Raw genomic sequence first — 16,248 nt, 5'->3', positions numbered from 1 at the left:
AAGGAAACAAATCTTGCCGATTATGCTATAACACAATGCCAAGATAGTCCTATTAGATATGTGAATTGACACACCTAGCTTTCTTACTTTGACATTTCTTTTGCTTATTCTGAAGGATTTTTCAGTTTCTCTGGACATCCATTTCATTGTAGGAGGATGATAAGCAATCCTTTTACACATATTTCAATGACTAAACCAAATCTACTTGTGGATATCTTCTTTCCTTTGGTTCCACTTGGCTTTTGCTTTTCAAAACCATCGCGTATTTTGTGCTTTGCACAAAAGCAGTCATAGAGAATACAGAGACGGAAACATTTTGCGACACATCTGCCTGCAGAAAGGCCTTCTCCTGGTTTGCACAATGGGTCAGTGTGTGGTAGCTGTAGCCCTGGCACTGGGGTATAGTGCAAAAAGGGAAAAACATGGTTCCTCACCTCATAGCTTTTCTAGGGAAGAGAGATTGCAAAGAATGAAGTGTGATGATGGCTGTGAAGGAGAAGGTCCCAGGCTCTGGGACACAGGACAAGCATGACTAACATGGGGGGGGCGGGTCAGGAAAGGCTGACACCTGCTGAGTGGGAGTTAGCTGGGTGAAGGGACAGTGGTGGGAGCAAAGGCTTGGCAGGAGGAGAGAACTGCATGTGTGAGGAATGAAAAGAACATGTTGCAATTGAGGAAAGCATGAATTTATGAGAAGAATGTGGAGACAAAGATGTAAAATGGTGAGAATGGGCAGAAGCAGTGGCTCACGCCTGTAATCCCTACACTTTGGGAGGCTGAGGTGGGTGGATCACTTAAGGTCAGGAGCTCAAGACCAGCCTGGCCAACGTGGTGAAACCCCATCTCTACTAAAAATACGAATGTTAGCCAGGCACAGTGGCATGCGCCTATAGTCCCAGCTACTTGGGAGGCTGAGGCAGGAGAATCACTTGAACCCAGGAAGCAGAGGTTATAGTGAGCCAAGATCATGCCACTGTAGCCACTGCACTCCAGCCTGGCAATAGAATGAGACTCTGTCTCAAAAAAAAAAAAAACTTTAAACTGATGTTTCCCAAACATATATAATTGCAGAATTCATTCAATTAACTATTAATATTCATCCATTAACTATTAATATGCTGTTATGGATTGAATTGGGACCCCCTCAAAATTTGTATTTTGAAATCCTAACCCCAATACCTCAAAATAAGACCTTACTTGGAAACAAGATCTTTACAGAGGTAATCAAGTCAAACGAGGTCATGAGGATGGGCTGTATTCCAAAATGAATGGTATCCTTATAAAGAGGGGAAGTTTGGACACAGAAACTGTCACAGAAGGAAGAAATGTTAAGAAAATGGGCATCCACAAGCCCAGAAGAGATGTCTGGAACAGATCCTTCCTTCTCAGTCCTTAGAAGGAACCAACCCTGTTTGGACTTCTAGCACAACTGTGAGACAATCCATTTCTATAAACCTCCCAGTCTGTGGCACTTGGTTACAGCAGACCCAGAAAACAAATGTCCGGAACACGCTTAGGGAAAACACTGAGGAAGGGGCAGCATAGCTTGCCTGATGGACCGTAAAAAAGAGTAACTATCTCATTATTTGATTTCAAGGTGGAATAAATAAAATCATTACATAATCACAAAAGGTATAATAAACAAGGGCCTGAGAATACCATAACATCATAAAAGGAAAAAATAGGCAGAAACAGAATGATCATTTGAAATGTCAGTGTTATATAACAAATCAGGAGTATTCAGATTTGATGAAGAAAGTGCAGAGTTGATTAGTGTAATAAATTAGACAGAATTAACAGTCATGCATTTGATAGAATACATGATAGAATCATATCAGAAGCTAATATACTTTTTCCCATGAACGTGTCATCAAAAATATCAAATAAAGCAGAAAATTTTCTTCCTATAAAGAAAAGGACAGATTCTGTATACTACCTTCCCAAAGAGGCATACAATTTGAGATTTAAAAAAATCAAAATTCCTTAAAATGTTTAACTAATCTCCTAAATAATAACCCACATTAGAGAATAAATCTACGACATAACCCTAATATATGCTAAAAAATATGTAGTCATATTATATAATGCATACACACTGATCAATAATATATAAAGTTGTGCATATGGCTAATGCATAATTGTGTAAGCAATATACAAGGAAATGCATCAAAATAATCATGGTGTCTTTGGGTTGTGGAAGTGAGCCATAATTTTTCTTACTGGATGAATTTTCTAAACTATCTCCTTTTTGGTTTTTTGGTTTTTTTTTTTTTAGACAGAGTCTTGCTCTGTCGCCCAGGCTGGAGTGCAGTGGCGTGATCTCAGCTCACTGCAACCTCTGCCTCCCGGGTTCAAGTAATTCTCCTGCCTCAGCCTCCCAAGTAGCTGGGATTACAGGCATGTGCCACCAAGCCTGGCTAATTTTTTATATTTTTGTAGAGATGGAGTTCTGCCATGTTGGCCAGGCTGGTCTCAAATTCCTGACCTCAGGTGATCTGCCCACCTGGGCTTCCCAAAGTGCTAGGATTACAGGCGTGAACCACTGTGCCAGCCTACCTCCTTTTTAAAAAAGAAGAAAGGCATCAAAAGAGTAGGAAAAGGAGAATTAATAAAGCAAGCATAAATAACGTAGGAAAAAACTGTAGAATCAGTAACAGAAGGTTCTTTGACAATTTTTTGAAGTGTTAATCTTTGAAATAAAAGGAAAACCCAAATTATTAATATTCAGTGTAAGAAAAAGCTATAATTTAAACCAAATTTTTTATTTCACTTAAATGGAGAGATTCTTTTTCAATTATTATGTTACAACCCTTTACAACTGGCTGGGCGCAGTGGCTCACACCTGTAATCCCAACACTTTGGGAGGTTGAGGAGGGTGGATCACTTGAGGTCAGGAGTTCGAGACCAGCCTGGCCAACATATAGCAAAACCCTGTCTCTACTAAAAATACAAAAATTAGCTGTATATGGTGGTGCATGCCTGTAGTCCTAACTACTTGGGAAGCTGAGGTAGGAGAATCGTTTGAACCCAGGAGGCAGAGGTTGTAATGTGCTGAGATCATGCCACTGCACTCCAGCCTGGGTGACAGAGCAAGACTCCAACTCTGAAAAAAAAAAAAAAAAAAACCCTTTACAACTAACATGAAATGAGTGAGTTTTTAAAAATATAAAACATAAAAGCTAATAGAGCTTCACAAATACAGTCTTTATTCCCACTGATAAAGACTGTATTCCCACTGATAAAGCCTCCTGCATCAGCTCGTGAGATTTCCTAAGAACTTCATTAAAAAGTGGTCTATCAGCATCAATCCACCCTTGAGTGAAAAACTAACAGGAGATGATTTATTATAATAGACTCTTTATAGTAGGGAAAAAAAACTAACATAAATAAATAGAAAAAAAAATAAAGAAAAGGAGGAGGAGAAAGGCATTTGGTCCTGCTGAATTTGTGGATCTTTCAATAACAAAGATTTGTGTCACATGTTAATTATTGCAAAAAATTGAAAAAGGCAGTATGTTTCTGAACTGATCTTATAAATTAAACATGGATTTATTTCCCAATCCTAAGACCAATATCAAAAAGAGAAAATTTTAATTTTCAGCATATATGCAAAGGAAGAAAAGGAGTTAGGAGGGCTGAAGAAAGAAGGAGAGAAGAAGGAAGTGAGGAAGTTAAGGAAAGAAGCAAGGAAGAAAAATTGAAATCATTCCAAATACTTAAAAATAAATTATCACTGATGATGAAGGAAAGTTTATTCCAAGAATGCAAGGTTGATATAACACATAAAACATTATCAAGATAATTCATCATATTAACAAGGCAGAGTAAAAATCATATAACTATACATAGGCAGGTACCAAAAAAAGTATTTGATTAAATACAAAATATTATCTTGATTAAAACCCTAGGAATTCTTCTTTCTTATTATGATAAAGAATATATATTTAAAACTGATAGTAACTATTACACTTAGCATAGAACATTAGAAATGTTCAGGCTGGGTGCAGGGGCTCACACCTGTAATCTCAACACTTTGGGAAGCCAAGGCAGGAGGATCAACTGAGGCCAGTTGTTCAAGACCAGCCTGGACAACAGTGAGGCCCCTGTTTTGACAAAAAATAAAAAGTATATCAGCCGGGCATGGTGGTGTGCCTGTAGTCCCAGCTACTCAGGAGGCTGAGGTGGGAGGACTGCTTGAGCCCAGGAGTTTGAGACCAGCTAGGTAATATAGGAAGACCCTGTCTCTACAAAATTTTTTTTTAAATTAGCCAGGTGTGGTGGTAGGTACCTGTGGTTCCAGATACTCAAGAAGCTGAAGTGGGAGGATTGCTTTAGCCCAGGAAGTCAAGGCTGCAGTGAGCCATGATCACATCACTGCACTCTAGCCTGGTGACAGAACAAAGCACTGTTTATAAATAAATAAACAAACAAACAAATAAATACCCTTAGGATCCATCTTTTAAATTAGGTTGTTGCAGTAAATTAAAATGGAGACCAGACTTGAAGAATCCCTGAGCAGACAAAGCCAGTTAGGCCCCACGAGTGACTTTAACCTTGCTTGATTTGTTAACATAAGCCAAACTTAGCTTGAGCAATGTCTTGCAAATACTTATGTCAAAGAAAAGCAGAACTTAAGCTCAACCAATTGGAAGCAGCCAGCAAAATTAAATTATGTAACTAGGGACTTTCCAGAGGGATAGATCAAGTAAGGCAACTTTATAACTACAACCAACCAAATATTTTCTTTGTATTACTTCCAAATTCACTCTATAAAAGTCTGTTCTTGACACTTCTTCAACAGAGCCCTAAAACCTCTTTCAGTTTGGCGCTTCCCAATTCATGAATTACTATTTGCTCAATTAAACTCTTTTAAATGTTATAGTGTTTCAATTGATTCATATTATAAAAATCTGGTATTTTTGTACTGTTATACAAAATCTGTATATATTTTATACAGTTATTTTAAAATACTGTATATTTTTATACAATTGGGACTGTATATAGACAAGTATACTAACAATAGTTGGTACACTGTAAAGTGGTATGCCTTTCCAGAAAGCAATCAGGCAATATTTGAAAGCATTATAAGGTGAGGCATGATGGCTCACACCTATAATTCCAACACTTTGGGAATCTGAGGTGGGAGAATCGCTTAAGCCCAGGAGTTTGAGACCAGCCTGGGCAACACAGGGAGATCTGTCTCTACAAAAGATAAAAAAATTAACAGGCCGGGCGTGTTGGCTCAAGCCTGTAATCCCAGCACTTTGGGTGGTCGAGACGGGCGGATCCCGAGGTCAGGAGATCGAGACTATCCTGGCTAATCTGGTGAAACCCTGTCGCTACTAAAAAATACAAAAAACTAGCCAAGGCGAGGTGGCAGGCACCTGTAGTCCCAGCTACTCAGGAGGCTGAGGCAGGAGAATGGTGTAAACCTGGGAGGCAGGGCTTGCAGTGAGCTGAGATCCGGCCACTGCACTCCAGCCTGGGAGACAGAGCGAGACTCTGTCTCAAAAAAAAAAAAAAATAACTGAGCGTGGTGGTGCATACCTGTAGTCCCAGCCACTCGGGAGGATGAGATGGGAGAATCACTTGGACCCAGGAGGTCAAGGCTGCACTGAGCCAAGATCACACCGCTGCACTCCAGCCTGGGTGACAGGGTGAGACCCTGTCTGAAAAAAATAAAAAGCAGTACAAGATGATTTTGCAAGTTGACAAAATAAAAATAATTTAGATATATAATCCCATTTCCCCCAAAATTCCAAATTTTAAAAATAATTCATACGAGAATGTTTATGGTGACATTTTAATAGCAACATGTTAGAAACAGCAGCCACACATACCCAAATGCTCAACAGTGAGCGATGCCTACACCAGATGACTGTAAATGTCACGCCAAGTCTCTCTTGTCCCTTACATGCCCTGACTCAGCAAATAACAGCACCACCCAAACAGTAACCCAACAGAGAAACCCAAGAATTCTTCCTTTACCTTATTCCAACCCTCTCCCATGTATTAGCTTCCTAACTGGTCTCTGCCTCCAATGTCACCCTCCTCCAGCTCATCTTCCACAGTGGTGCCACAGTGCTAATTCTGAAATTCAAGCCTCCTGGTGCCTCTCCCCACAATTGCCTGTAAGTTAAAATCCAAACAGCATGGCGTCCAAAGTCCTCCAAGACCTGACCCTACCTACCGGTTTGTTTCCTCACCCTCACACACCTTATTCACTAACCATCTGGACTGTTTACAGTTCAACGAGTCTGTGCTCTTTACAACCCCGTGCTTTGCCTAGATTGCCTTCCCTGGCCTTCTCACCCTCCTGACAAAGTCTCCTCATCTTTTAACCTTAACTCAACTTTCAAGTCCTCATATACCCCTCTTAATGTAGCCAGGTTGAAAGACATGCACTTCCACTAAGGTATGCAAAAATGTGTGATTTTATTTACTTTCTTTCTATTATATTATTCCTGCTAATAATAGGGGTAGTGGAGTGGGAGAAACCCAACTTGTCCATTAAAAGTAATTCTGTTTCTTTAGCTTTAAAACTGCTACTTTAAGGAAGACAGAGAACCTCCTCCTGAGACCAGAAGATCCAGCATTTCATGAAACAATTCATGAAACAATATTTTATTAAACAATTTCTTTCCTTTCTTTCTTCTTTTTTTTTTTTTTCCGAGACAGAGTCTCACTCTGTTGCCCAGACTGGAGTGTAGTGGCACGATCTCGGCTCACTGCAACCTCTGCCTCCTGGGTTCAAGCAATTCTCTGCCTCAGCTTCTCAAGTAGCTGGGATTACAGGCACCCACCACCATGCCCGGCTAATTTTTGTATTTTTGGTAAAGATGGGGTTTCACTATGTTGGCCAGGCTGGTTTCAAACTCCTGATCTCAAGTGGTCCACCCACCTCGGCCTCCCAAAGTGCTGGGATTACAGGCATGAGCCACGGCGCCCAGCCAATTTCTTTCCTTTCAAAGGAACTCATGCACTTCCAGCGCTTCCCAAGATGGCCTCTGGATGCAGAAAAATACATCATTTCATTCCAGTGAGGTGACATGCTTCAGATTCCTCCCTGGCTGTGTCGACATGTCATTTGCCTTAGCAGGTTTCTGAATATCCTGAAGTGGTAGCTGCTGAGATGTGGCTTGTCCAGCTTGGTTTGTTTTAACTATGGTGATGATATCAGCTGGAGAAATCCAAGACCTCTGGCATCCCTGGTTGAGAAGACCCATATTCTGAAACCTCCTCATTTCTGAGCCCAGGAGGCTTTTCTGGCCCCCATCCTTTGACTCTTTAGAGCCCTGCACTGAGGCTGCTGGAGCTTCTGGGTGTCTTCAGTGCTGTGTGCAGGCTGTAGACACCTGGTGCACTGTCTCACACCCCTATATTTAGATTTGTCCTCTGCCAATGCTATTCTGCTGTTCCTGTGTCATATTGGACGTGGTGATATGATGAATTACCCCCAAATAATGTCCAAAGAAGCAGGAATCTACCCCAATATTCTAAATTGCCACAAAACTACCTGGGTGTTCCTACACCCTCCTCAACTCTGAAGGGGGAGTCCAACATTCATCCCTAAACTCTTGCCCTTTTTCTGTTCTCTCCTGGGTGCCTTCTGTTAGTGCTGGAATGGGTTTCTAATCTCCCTTCCTGATTTACAAGAGCCCTCTACATCAGCGAATATAAATCGCCTGAGGATCCCATTAAAATGCAGACTCCAATTCAATCATTCTGGAATGTGGCCTGAGAGTCTGCATTTCTAACAAGCTCCCTGGTGATGCCAACCAGGCTGGTCAATGACCACCTTTTGAGAAGCAAGCCTGATCAATCCTTCTCTTTCACCAGATTGTATTTACTTCCCCCGACTCCACGTCTGCAGGACAGTGACAGCAGGCAAGGTGCAGGGAAAGAAAATAGGTGAGCAACGGGAAAATACATCAGCAGGTGCTTCAGGAATGTCATCTCAGTTACTCAGACACCACCACCTTTTCCTCTCCCACTGGCACCACTGCTCCTTCCTGCGGACTCCTCACAGGCTATAGAAGTTTCAGTCATTGCCTGTGTATTTGATGATATGTGCTTCTCCCTAACTATACTATCATTTTCCTGAAAGCATAGAGCAGAATTCACAAACTGGTGGCGACAGGCTGCATATGGCCCCACAGATGTTTTATTTTACCATCACAGTGTTTTTAAAATATATAAGTTAGTTGCCAAATGTAAAGCACTAATCCTCAACCCCAACTGCACACCATAACCACCTGGAACACTTTCCGAAACATGTCAGTGTTTGAATCCCACCCCCTTAACGATTGAGCCTCAATTTGCCTGGGAAGGGTCCTAGATGTCAGTATCTGTTTTTAATAAGCTTTTTACTTTAGAACAGTTTTAGATTTACACAATTATTGCAAAGACAATACAGAGTGTTTCCATATATCCCACGTTCAGTTTCCTCTCTTATTAACATCTTACATCAGTATACTACCTTTGTCACAATTAATACATTCATATTTATATATTGTTATTAATCAATATCATACTTTATTCAGATTTCCTCAGTTCTTCCCTGATGATCTTTTCTGTTCCAGGGTCCCATCTGGGACACCACATTCTATTTAGTTGGTGCGTCTCCTTAGGCTCTTCTTGGTCATCACAGTTTCTCAGACTTACCTTGGATTTGATGATCAAGACAGTCTTGGGGAGCGCTGGTCAGGTGTTTGTAGGAGGCCTCTCATGTGGGATTTGTTTGATGTTTTTTTCATGATTAGGCTGGGGTAGGCATCAGTACTTTTTAAAAGATACTCTGGTTATCCTAACGTCCAGCTAGTGTTAAGAACCATTGATTTTAAGGATGTGAAGAATTCATGTAATTCTAGCACTTTGGGAGGCTAAGGTGGGAGGATCACTTAAGGTCAGAAGTTTGAAAGTAGCCTGGGAGACATAGCAAGACCCTGTCTCTACAAATAAATAAAATCTGTGTTATAAGGAAAAAAAAAAAGCATTTGCATGAAAATTTAGATTTTGGCTTCGCTTGACTGTGGGGGAATCTGACCACATGGAGACTGCAATCTTCCATGGAAATAACAGATTGGCCATGAGAAGTGGCTGTCAGCACCCTCCAGTACTCCACAATTGGCTTTGCTGTTGGCCCTCATCTTCTGAAATTCCACCACCCACGCAGACCTTAACTTCATCATCTTTTATGCAGAGCACCTAGCACGCTGCCTGACACTTGATAAATGACTGACTGAATAAATGAATGAGTGAATGAATGAATTAATTTATAAAGAATAAATCTGTGCTTACTGAAAATGGCAAATGTGTAGATTACATGATCAGAATAAAATACTGTGCAATGGGCCAGGCATAGTAGCTCATGCCTGTAATCCCAGCACTTTGGTAGGCAGAGGTAGATGGATTGCTTGAGCCCAGGAGTTTGAGACCAGCCAGGGCAACATGGGAAAACCCCGTATTTACTATATATATACGTGTGTGTGTGTAAAATATTTAGTTTTACTATATATTTATATTTACTATATTATATATATATAAAATTAACCAAATGTGGTAGCATGCAGCTGTAGTCCTGGCTACTCAGGAGACTGAGATAGGAGGATCACCTGAGCCTGGGGAGTCAAGGCTGCAGTGAGCTGTGATTGCACCACTGCCCTTTAGCCTGGGTGATGGGAATAAGACCCTGTCTCAGAAAAATAAAATAAAATACAATAAAATACTGGGCTAAATATTGCAGATTGGTTTACTCAACATTCATTCTAACCTACTTCCTATGTAATAGAATCTTGAAAGCTAAAAACTGCATTTCCCAGTAAAAACTGCATTTCCCAGACTCCCATGCAGCTAGGTTCTCTCTTGGGAAGGTAGTAGGTTGGTGCAAAAGTAATTGCGGTTTTTGCTGTTACTTTTAATGGCAAAAAATAATGACAGACTCCTCACAAAACATGGAAGGAAAAATGAAGCCTCATGAGGAGGAAACCATGTGTAGGGAGATGGTTTTACTGGCAAACACAAGGGTGAAGACATTTGGTTATTCTAAAACCAGCAGCTTCCTGATTGGTGCAGAGGCATCATGACTGTGGGCCCCAGAAGCAGCCAGTCCTGTGGCGTGGCTCTGGAAAGTTGCTCTTGAAGCATAGCCTCCTCGTGTCTGCTCTTTCAATCTTCCCAACAATTTCTCTGTAAAATTACAAAATGATTTCTGTCATCGTCGTTACTCATCTTGAGGGATACAATAATTGTGCAGAAGCTGCTAATTGCCTGCCTGATATCCATTCTCTTCTTCACTAACTTCTATATTTGGGAGGCATAAACATGTCCTGCCTTCACAACATGCTCTATTTCCATATTCCCTTGCAGAATGGAAGGCCAAGGAGATGAAATGGAAGACTTTGGACAGAACTTCTGGGAAAGCTCTTTAAAGGAGTCTACTCGGCTGGCAGGCACTCATTCATTCTCCTCTTCTGACTTAGACGTGGTATTTTTAGCTCCAGCAGCCGTCCTGTGAAGATGGGAGCACATGTTAAGGGCAGCAGAAAAGAAAGCCAGAAGGAGGTTGGATATTGATACCACTGTGGCGCCATCTTATCCGCCCTGGGCCACCTACCCCAGACTTCTGGTTATGAGAAAGAAAAACAAAATTAGCTTAAGCTACTATTATGCAGAGGTCTCAATTCCTAAGAGTTTAATGCATTCCCTTATATACATATGTATGTTGCAGAATACCCAGCTGGAAATTAAACTTTCTTAAAATTTATTTATTTATTTGGAGAAGGGGAATCTCACTATGTTGCCCAGGGTAGCCTGGAACTCCTGGGCTCAAGTGAACCTCCTGCCTCAGCCTTCTAAGTAACTGGGACTACAGGCGTGCACCACCATGCCTGGTTGAAATTAAACTTTGTGGGTATTTTTCAGGTCTGGAAAAGGGGCACCAGAAAGTCAACTTGGCCTTTTCACCTGCCCAATCCAATCTCTTTTGAGCCATCAAAAATCTCTCTCTCCATCTTCAGCACTGCTTAAGGTTTCTGGATACTTACCTGAGTAGCCAAGGCTGGGAGAATGAGGAATAGCCTGTTATCTGGCAAGGAGATTTGTAATCAGCCCCTTCATGTTTTCAGAAATCCAGACAGAGCCCTAGAGAGAGACTGGGGAAGGGAATGCAGTTGGGGCTCTAGATTCAGGTGTTTGTAGGGAGATTTCTAAATATTGTATGTCTACTGTATGCCAGTCACTGTCTAGGCACTGGGGTGCAGCAATGAATGACAGATAAGATCCCTGCCCTCATGGAGCTTGCACTCTACTGCGGCCTCTGCAAGGAAACTGAGCGGTGTTACAGAATCACTCCAGTTCAGGTGACTGTGCAGGTGAATATGGAGACAAAATCCACCCTCTGATCTCAGCCAGTGAGGGCGCTACAGCCTGCCATAGAGTCCTGCACTCTTTCAGAGAGGGTTTCTCTCCCAAGCCAGCTGTCATTTTAATCTGCCCTCCCCACTGCGATCCCAGCTGGACACATGGCTCACTGGTTTTTCTGTTACTTTGTAAGTGCAGATAAGAACTCTATCCCTCACACTTTGGGGACAGAACAGAGTAAGCTGGGGTACACTGAGCTTGGAGAAGGGGAAGTAGAGGTCTGGCTAAATATTTATACAATCTTGATTTTTTTTTCCTAAGGACAGAAGTCAAATAGAATGTATACACTGATTACGACCACTTATTCGTTCATTCATTTCATAATGAATATGGAATATGACCAGCAATGTGCTGGGCACTTGATCTTATTAATTTCCACAGAAACCCTGGGAACAAAGTACTGTTATCTTCATTTTACAAACAAGGAGATCAATGCTTAGAGAAGTGAATTATCTTGATGGAGTGCTGTAAGAAAGCAAAATAGATCCATCTGACTCTAAGGCTGAATTCTTTCCACTTCATTATTCTGCCTCCCCCATGCCAGTCTGCAACTAAAGACACCGTGTCCTACAGAATATTGCCAGTCTTTTTTTTTTTTTTTTTTTTTTTTTGAGACAGAGTCTCTCTCTGCCACCCAGGCTGGAGTACAGTGGCATGATCTCAGCTCACTACAACCTCCACCTCCCGGTTCAAGCGATTCTCCTGCCTCGGCCTCCCAAGTAGCTAGGATTACCGGTGCCCACCACCACGCCTGTGCCAGTCTTTATCAAGCAAACCTTGCAAATCCAAAGCATAGCCACAGCAGTCACTCAGCGGTTGCTGAAAGCTGAAGTAGCCTGTACAGCTTGGAGGAAGGCACAGGAGCCATTATGAATCTAGGAATTTAGTACTTTTCAGTAGATCCTTTTGGAGAGTATATCCAGCCATAAGAAATACGTGACAGTGCAATAAGAATATTTGCCTTTGTTATTTTCGTCATTTACATGACCTATTCTTGCAGCGGAGAGGGCTTAATGCCAATTACTGCTTCTCTAAAGAGAGAAAAACATTTTCTCTTGCCATTTTCACCTGCTCGGTCTTTGACTAAGACTGTGCAGTCTTCAGCAATATCTGCCAGTTAATGGAAATGCACAGTCTAGGGGAAATTGGAGAGGAAAGGGAGTTGCCAGAAATTTTTTCCAGACCACTGGATCTTCCTAGAACTAATTAGCTTGAGGCATGTGAGGAACAGAGATTGTGTATGTCTTATGGTCAGCAGGGGTATAGGCTAGCCACCAACTGCTGCCCTTCCCAGGATGAAGGCACTTCCTCCCCCAGACAGAATCAGCCTCTCCTTCTCCTCTGCCCGCACCACACTGGGAACATATCTCCACATTCACACTTACCACACTCGAGCTTACATGTCTGCCGCCTCAGGATCAGGGATGCTGTCTTTTCATCTGTCTCTATATCAAAACTCTTTCAGTGTTGGTGGCAAAAGACAAAAACTAATGCAAACTGGCTTCAGCCAAGAAGATGGGGTGGGAGGAGAAAATCTACTGGCCCGTGTAATTGAGAAGTTCAGGGCTAGGGCCAGATTGATCTAGCCTGGTTCTAGTGGCTCTAATAATATCTTCAGAATTCCATTTTTCTCTGTCTTTGCTTTGCCTCCCGCAGTGGGGGTTTATTTTAGGTACTATGTGGTGGCTCCTGGCCATTCCAGGCTCACGTCACCATTTCGGTAAGTAACCTCGGGAGGAAAATATCTCCCTGGTACATCTCACTTAGGCCCTTGGTTCATTGCTATTGGAGGAACCTGAGTGACTCAGTCACTACAGGAATCACTAGCAACGGGAATTCAGTGCCGTGAGTGGCCAGACCTCAGTCACATGCTCCAGCCTGGAACTGGGGGTGGAGCCTATCTAAGCCAAGCCGACTAAGCAAGGGTAGGTGGGAGTGGCTCCCTAAAAGAAATTCAAGGGCTGCTACCAGAAGAAAAGGTGGAGTGGATGGTAAGCGACCAAGATGACACATGTTTCCGCAGCGGCCCCACTGCCAAACATAGGGCATGGCACACAACAGGAACCCAGAAGTCTTTATTCAGTTTATTTTGAAGAAGGAAGTGCTGCCAGGTGCGGACTTGGGCTTAAAGCGTGCTCTGATTCAGGCATTGCTGTATAGATGGTGTTGGTAAGAGATGCCCATCGCGGCTTTCTCTGCTCTCTTACTACTCTTCTCTGTGATTCTCACTCAGCCTGGTGAGCTGCACTTGATCCTGGGTACCTTCCTCTGTTTCACAGCATGCCATGTATTTTCCAATCATGACTAGTCTATCTTCTGTCAACTGAGAAAGAGCTCTCTAAAGGCAGGGCCCAAGTTTCCTCCCTCCTTGGTCTACACAGCTCAACTGGAACTGAGCTGCCTTGAGGAAACATGAGTTGGGCCAGATGCATTGTTACACCAGGATGAAGGACGGGAAGCAAAGGAATGCCAGAACTGAAATTCTATCCTACAGAGCTCCCATTCCAAGCAGCCCATGACCTCTTTTCCACAATTTATCTGGATGATATCCTGAGAATGAATCCAGTGACCTTTCAAGATGGCAGCAGTGTCTAAATAGTTATAGTGTTGCTGGTAAATTTCCATTCACAGTATTTTGCCAATCCACTTAGGGAATATTGTGCCTTGAGACAGTTAAGTCCATAGCTAAACTCTGTATAGCATCTATGAGAACATACACCCATTTCCAGGCCGCTGTGATTTTGGAGGCAGTCTTTGACAACTCCCAAAAGAACCTGGGGTTGATGGAATCTTCCTATACTATTAAACTCCTATGCTAAATTAGCATGACAAGATATTAGCAATCCTCTTTGTTTTCCTACACTCAAGAATTAATTTTTCCTATCCTTTAAAAAACAATGCCCTCATTTAAAAATTTACATTGTATATAACAATGACTGGCTTTATCATAAAATGTGTGTTCCACAGGATAAAACAGCCAATTTCCTATTTTCACAATCCATATGCTTTTAAATAAACCTGAAATTGAGGACTCAATTTAGATACATAACCCTGTTCAGGCTTCATATATAAACCTTGGAGTAACTAATAAAGTTTCTATTTCTTACGCATTCCAAATAAGAACTTTAAAAAGAAAACAGGGAAGTAATTCATCCAGGACAAGAAACTTTGATGAGTACCTGAGGATTTGCCTTAGAATATTGCTTTAGTATACTTTAGTTACAGGAAACTGAAAGTAAAACATAGTGCTGCTTACAATAAGTGGTGTATCCCGTATGCGTGCAGTACATTTTGTAATCTTTATCTTGGTGATCTTTATACCGACAAGGAGAGTTGAGTAGGTGGTTCAATGAGTCCATTTTACAGATAAAGAAATTGAGACACAGAATAATTGTGTTTCTCAAAATCACATACGTCAAAGATAAAGCTGGGAGTCAACTCCAATCCCTTAATTATCAGTCAGTCCAGAACTTTACCAACTCATATTTTTAGAAGCTAAGACCCGTCTAGCTTACTTATTAACCTTTATTCTACATGCTGTTATTCTTTTCTGTCTTCCTTGAAATCCTGTTCTTGTTTGCTTCCCGCATGTCAATTCTCTTCCTGACACCCAATTTTTTTTTCTAATCCTTAGTTGCCGCTCAGTATAAATTGATTTCCTGTTTGTGTTCCTGAAGCTCATGAATGCATTCATTTTACCACCTAAAAGACATGAGTCCAAATCCTTGTAACACACATTGTAATGCAGTCAGGTTGTTAAATGGAGCCGAAAATGTTGCAAAAATCAAAATGCAAAGGTGTACCAGTACCCAGTATACAGGTTTTATGCTACCCACTGCTGATTTCCAGAAGGCATGTGTCTGCCTTTCCCCGATGTATGTCTAAATTTGATAAATTTACCTTGTTTCAGCCAGTGTTAAATAACTATTAATTTCCCAAGAGAATAACTTCCCTTAGGTGTTACAGGAAAATGTCTTTGCCATGCCTCATCATGGCTAGGTGACAAAAGGGTTGAATCTTTGGTTTTTAAATATGCTTTTGACAAGCACAGTGCTTCATATGGCTTGCACGCAATACCAAGCTCTTTTCTTGATCATTTCATTTGTTCTTTAACCTAGTGCATCTTCCGGAAAGAAAAGCATTCATTTAGAATTGACTGCCTTCTAGGACTCTGTTCTAGGTGCTTTCTCCCTGATCAAAAATGTATTGTTGAAAATTAAATACAGAGAAATCAATAATCAATATTTGATTAGGTCTTTGATAAGAGGGTACAGCATGGTGATTGACAGCATGAGCTTCCAAGAGATGTGAATTCCAAGCTCAGCTCTGCAGCCTTGGGAAAGTCAATCAGTTTCCTGTACCTATCACCTCTTCTATAAAACCGTGCTAATGATACCTACTTTCTAGTGTCCTGATGAAGCTAAAATGAGATGATATATGTAAAATTCTTATGATACTCAAGGAATAGCAATTGTTAGAGGGTATGTTTGAAACTAAATAAGGCTATTAATTGCCCTTGTGTGTAAGAGTATTCAAGGCATTTTCTTCCTGAGAATCAGTGAAAACTTGAGCTCTGAATCATGTTCTGTTCATTTTACATACAGAGTATATATCAAGCATAAGATAGCAATGCACTAGGTTGTTTGTTTATCATTTGAATGAGTATAAACAGTCTAGTTCTCTGTCTTGTGTGTGGTAGAGATTTATGGTTCCATAAGAAATTAGAAAATTGATTTTCCATCTTGCAGAGAGGGGCAGAGAGGGTTCCCTCCACTTCCTCTAGGGTCACAGAAAGGTACTGATGCATCCTTGAAGAGTAGAAAGCTA

General features: G+C 41.4%; 1 long non-coding RNA gene across 2 annotated transcripts in view; it reads right to left on the bottom strand.

The window, feature by feature from the left end:
• The window catches only part of LOC144340752 (uncharacterized), a 70,201-nt gene extending 57,034 nt beyond the window's left edge, over positions 1 to 13,167 (bottom strand). Inside the window, exons 1-4 of one of the 2 annotated variants that reach the window (XR_013417065.1) lie at positions 12,807 to 13,167; positions 5,989 to 10,510; positions 5,548 to 5,669; positions 4,289 to 4,386 (exon numbers count right to left, since the gene is read on the bottom strand). This is a non-coding gene — a long non-coding RNA (uncharacterized LOC144340752). The remainder of the gene's footprint in view (positions 1 to 4,288; positions 4,387 to 5,547; positions 5,670 to 5,988; positions 10,511 to 12,806) is intronic. The other variant, XR_013417066.1, reaches the window with a different exon arrangement.
• Positions 13,168 to 16,248: the final 3,081 nt, after the last annotated feature.

The sequence above is a fragment of the Macaca mulatta genome, chromosome 4, assembly GCF_049350105.2.
Source record: "Macaca mulatta isolate MMU2019108-1 chromosome 4, T2T-MMU8v2.0, whole genome shotgun sequence".
Lineage (NCBI taxonomy): Eukaryota > Metazoa > Chordata > Mammalia > Primates > Cercopithecidae > Macaca > Macaca mulatta.
The sequence above is the reverse complement of the archived record's forward strand: the minus strand, read 5'-3'. Positions and strand labels throughout refer to the sequence as shown.